Consider the following 6,047-nt stretch of genomic DNA (forward strand, 5'->3'; position numbering starts at 1 on the left):
ATGGGGCGATGCTACTAGACGCTCTTACCATGATCCGATGGGTGCAATCAGAAATGAGTTCTGACATTCTTGATCAAGGAGTTGATGAAAAGAATGGGGTTAACTAGGGTAAACCCGAATAAAAATAAATGTTATTCTGAATCACATGGAGATGTGAACCCACAGCTAGCTGTATCCCTGAACCATTGAGGGTCACACAAGTATCGGATTCTCTGTTCCCGTTGAGATAGTCAAATTTCAAGGAGTTGGAATTTGGCGACTATAGTTTGATGGAGATCAAACAAGAAGCTTATAAAGGAGTTTATGAGCTGATTCCATAGGATGGAAGAAGTGGCAGTTAGCATTATTGCTAAATAAGAAAGGAGAGTGGAACTGCCTGTTTTGTGAAGGAGTTTACTAAAACTGGCAACTGCCATACATGATAAGTTCTAAATTTGGAAATGAAAATTTTGATCTTCGAAATTTTCGATTTTCATTATATGAACAAGATTTGTATCCTTGGTACATCGGCGCTACTGGATCGTCGATCGGGATTATAATGAGTTCGGAATCAATTTTTTAGTGAATTTGGAATTTACTAATTAAATGATTGTGCTAGTAGTTGTGACTACTAACTTGCACAAATTCCCATAAATATTCTAGAAGAGTCTAGAAATAAATAAACTAATGAGTTAGTTTATAAATTAAATAATAGTTATTTGATTTAATATACATATACATGTATATATTTTATATGGTGGTATAAAATATGTGTATATGATATTATTATATAATGTATTATTAAAGGTTAATAAATACATTATATATTAAATATATGGGAGTTTAAATATGATGAAATCATTAGAGTCCTTGTGAGAGAGATACTCCTAATTAGATTAGGAATCTCACTCTATAAATGCAACATTAGGGTTCATTGTTGAAGAATGATAATTTTACCAAAAAACACAAGAAAACTCCTTCCTTTCTCCCTTGAAACCTACGGCCACCCCATAAGGAAAAAGAAAGAGATTTTGGCAAGAAAAGCAAATTTGATTTGCTTGATATTTGATTAAGAATCAATATTATTTCTTAATGATTGATTAAGAATTTAGTAGCCAAAAACCCATGATTTGAATCAAGGGAACTCTCGGCCATCTCTTGAAATTGGGTGAAGAAATTTTCGGCCACTTCCCTTGTTCCATCGCCGCGCCGCTTCGTCTCCGGATTTTGGAAATTCGGAGGTTGCAGTCTCAACGCACAAATCGTTTGTGATTTCTAGTGCAATCCAAGCGAGGAAAACAGTCTTCGATCGTGGACCTAATTAGGCGATTAAAGTTGAAGATCCGTTCGTAGGGATTTACAAGAAGGGCTATATCCGCCTCAAACCGGAATAGTTTGGAGTCCAGCGTTTAGAACGCAAAGGTATAATTCTAAACGCCCTATGAATGTTTTAAACACACGACGCCCAAGAACAAAATTTTTAAACTTCCGCTGCGTTTTGGGTGCGAGAATACGATGTAACCAACATGGACCTCCATTTATAATACTATGAATTGTAAGAAAGGTCGAAATTCGAGGTTATAGTAACATAGAACTAAGTCATCATGGGTCGTTTTAAGTTGCGATTCACAAACAAGGATTTAGAAGGCGACTTTAATTAGAATTGAGAAGACATAAGGAAATTCTAAAATTTATTTTTATCAGAGTGCCGCAGCGGAAGCGTGGATTATTGGGGTACTAGAATTAAGAGTCTAAACTTTGGATTATCGAGGATAAAGCAAATTTCTAGGAAAAAATTCAATTTAAGGGGGTAGATTGTAACGTCTCGAAAATTTTAAGGTCCACGTGAATCACATGTATCCAAGTTATTAAATTTCTTATGTATTTTAATTAAATGATTTTAATTGCATGAATTAAATATAGTGTTCATATTTACACATTTAAAATTTACTTTTCTACATGAATGCAAAAAACTGTATTTTAAAGATTATTCGAGTTGTGATCGAGAAACGGAGACCGAAGGTTGAAAAATATAAAATGTTTTTATTAAATAATAGTTTTTAATTATTTAAAATAAGGTGGATGCTTTTTTCTCATTTTTGAAAATGAGGAGTTTTAGAGTGTTTTTATACATCGGGACGTAATTTTTTATCGTTATTCGATTTTCAACAAAAATACGACTGTTTTGACAACCCGACTAATAATTTCACAAAATTTATTAAACTAAATAATTTTTAAAAAGCACTAATGGTCTTATTGGGTCTAACTAATCTTGTTAATAGGCCTAAGCTACCATTAGCATTTTTATTAGTATTTAAAGTGCAAATCACCCTACAATGAAACACAAAACACACGCCTCACTCCCAAAATCCTCTCAAACTCTTTCCCCTCATCAAGACACGGCACACACACAATATTTCAAGGAGAAAGCTTCGGTTTTTTTCAAGTAATTTCAAGCCAAGGTCGTTCTTCGATTCGTCAAAGATAATTCGTGCGTTATACTCGCAAAGACACGTCATATTCTTTCCTTTACTCATCATCACACCATAATATGTATTTATTATGAATTGTATGAAAAACAAGTGACACTTTTTATTTGTTTTTGTTTTTGCACAACACATGAATTTTTGAAGCATGTTTTGATCCAAAAACTTGATGTATATGTGAAAGAAGGAGCTGCCATGATTAGGGAAGGTTTAAGGCTTGTTTTTACACGAGTTTAAAGGTCTTAGATTACATGAGACAAGCTGCACACGAGAATTTATAGAAGCTGGAACCAACCGCATGTTTTTGTTGGCAAGGTTCTGGTTTAAGGGGATAGGCCTTGCATGGCTCGGGTTGGGTCATGGTCTGAGTCAGGGAAGGAGTCCTAGCCATGCTAGGACTTGAGACAAGTGGCCGGGAAGGAGTCCTACAACCCGAGGAGAGTCGCCCAGGTGCAGCTACCGTGCAAGTGGAGTGTGGCTCGGCCAGGGGGATTAGGGCTTGTCTAGCTTAGGTTCTTAGGGTCCTAATAGGGTGCACAAGGGTCTGGGTCAGGGGCTGGCTCGGTTGGTTAGGGTCCTAGCATCAAAACGTAGAGTCATATTGCTTGTGGAGTTCTCGGTCGTTGTTGTCTCCTGGTTGCGTGGATGTGGCTTGAGCTTGGTTTCCAGTCCTAGGGGTTCTAAGGGTCTAGTAGGATCCATAGGGGTCTGGTTTGTATATGGCTCAGGGTGGTTTGGTGAAAACGTAAGTTGGCTCAAGGGTTTTAGGGATTGGTTCGAGACTTAGGGTTTCTTTGAAAGGGGATCGGTTACGTGCCCGGATGTGCAACGGAAGTTTCAAAAATTAAATTTTACAAGCAAAAATCGAGCACCTCACTATGATGTGTAGCAGATAACATAAAATACAAAATGACATTCATAGTATGTTTAAGAAATGTACCTATCAATCACAAGGATTGATGATGTCTCCAACTAAGTTGTAAACAACTTAGCTCTTGAATGGTTGACCTTCTACAAGCTTCCCTTGCTCTTGGACTCCTTTCTTCAAATTAGGTCTACCACCAACTAGGAAGATTCCCTCTAACTTTGCAATAGAAAAATTTGAGGATTTTTCTTTTGAGAAGTGCAGGCATTCCTCAACAACTGAAGAAGCAAAGTGAAGGAGAATAATGTGTAAAATTTCGGCCATCACACGTGGTTGGAAAGAGTACTTTTCTTGGTCCTTGAAAAAGTTAAATTGAGCATGTGCATGCCATGCCTTGTTTATTGAAAAAGTTGTCTCCCAACTCTTCACCTCCCCGTGAATCTTATTTGAACTCGTAACATTTACAAAGATTATGGACTTTTATTTAAATATCTCATTCACATTTGAGACCATTCAAACTTTACTTGAATTTAATCAAGCCCACTAGTTGAATAATTATTTCTTATTGGGTTCTACAAGACCCAATATTATTTAATTAATTTAACACTTAAATTAATTTAATTATTTGGACTCTACTAGGCCCACTAGTGTTTAATTAATTCAACACTGGAATTAATTTAGTCCATAATAATTTTTATGAAAATCACAATTTTCACATACATTATTTATTTGGTCAACTTTTAATTTAGGAACACTTACACAAATTAAAAGTCACATTCCCCTTATAGAAGTCATACTTCTAATTTTTCTTATGCTTATAAACTCCTTTATAAGCCGTTCAACACATTGAACTAATTTTAATTCTCAACGGGATCTAAAAAGTTAGCACTTGTGTGACACTCAATGGTTCAATGATACAACTAAACATGGGTTCACATCTCCATGTGATTCGGACTAAACATGTCCTTAAATGAGCATACCTCAATTGCTCCATTCTTACTTATCAACTACTTGATAATAAGAACGTCAGAACTCAAGTCTGATAGTACCCAACCAATCATGTTAAACGCCTAGCAGCATCGCTTACATGATTCCCTAGGTATAAAATGATAGTGCCTGCAAGAACTATACTATTATGGATAGCGTACAGTACGGTCCCTTCATCTCATATATCCCGACCGATTCGACAACTATTGGTATATCGAGAGCTGTCAAAGAATCGATATTATGTGTCATGTTGTAATTGTATCGATGGTGTAATCTATCAAACCCCTTCCATAATTACCACCAAGACTCTGATATGAGATTTCAAACAACATACACATAGGATATCAATACCCGACGATAAGCGGTGAATCCTCGACTACAATACATCGACTCCTATATGTTTCGACAAAACACTCAACTTTGCCACCCGATGACCCCATGAGAGTCGGTAAACAAGTCAAAGTACACTAGCATATAGAGTACCAATGTTGTCCCGGGTCATAAGGAGTAATGGTGTACAACCATAAACCATGACGTTTCCACTCGATAAGTGAGAACCACTTGGAAAGTTCTTTATGGAGGGTTGTTCAGTACACTCTACAAGGAGCACCTATCTGCATGCTCGGACATCACAATGTCTCCTACCAATGAAACATGATACTCACATCGCAGATACTAGTCTCAAACCCGAGCGGCCTATATCCTTCTTAGCGGCGGCTGAATCGACTAGGAACTGTTTAGAATATACAGTATTCCAAATATGAGTTTCATGATACTCATCATATGAGCATCTCATATTCTTTCTATTATTTGTATATTCAAGAAATTTATCTATGCAACTAACATGGCATACAAATAAAGATGTGTCAAAACAATAATTTCAAATATTATTAAAATAAAGATTTTTTATACATAGAGTTTCAACATGAACCCTCGGCCAATACTTGGCTCGACGGACACCTACTCTAACATTCTTAATGGTTTAAAGTTTGAAACATGACTCGACGTGGGTCGAGTCATGGTTCACGAGGGCTAATTAAATATAAAATAGCTAAGTGTTAAGTTTGAGATTTTGATATTAAAAAGTTTGATTTAATTCGGGATTAACACATTAATAAGTTATAATTAAATAATAAATAAAAACCAGAGATTTATGCTAAATAAAAATATGAGAAAACTAATATAAGCTTAAATAATTATTTGGGATGATCTAGATCAACGAAATTAAGAAAATGTCAAAAACGTGAAATTTTATGTCTAGAGGTAAAACGGTAATTTCACACCCAAAAATTAGTAAACTTCACGGCAGTGTCATGAATGTTGTTTTACATGTTAATATTATTATTTTGCATGTTTATGGAATTTTATGATGAACAATAACGTTAAAAGACATGTTGCATGCTTGGTTTAAAAGAAAAACGTTATATGCATGTTTAATTTTATAAGTGGTGAAAATAAAAAATGTTGAAGGAAGTGAAGTAATTATGACTAATATGATGATACAATCATACGAAGATATTTTAGTACATAGGCCAAGGCTCAGTAGACGGGTGAGGATGTCGCTGATGTCCTCACTGCCCAGTACTATGGTTACATGTAGATGGATTCATCGCCCCAATACGAATACGAAAGTCACAATTAATGATCTGAATTCAACGAAAGGAAAATGGAATACGTATATGAATATGATGAATATGTGAATATGTAGATATGAAAATGGTTATGTTTAT

This window comes from Primulina eburnea, chromosome 9 (assembly GCF_022965805.1).
Source record: "Primulina eburnea isolate SZY01 chromosome 9, ASM2296580v1, whole genome shotgun sequence".
NCBI lineage: Eukaryota > Viridiplantae > Streptophyta > Magnoliopsida > Lamiales > Gesneriaceae > Primulina > Primulina eburnea.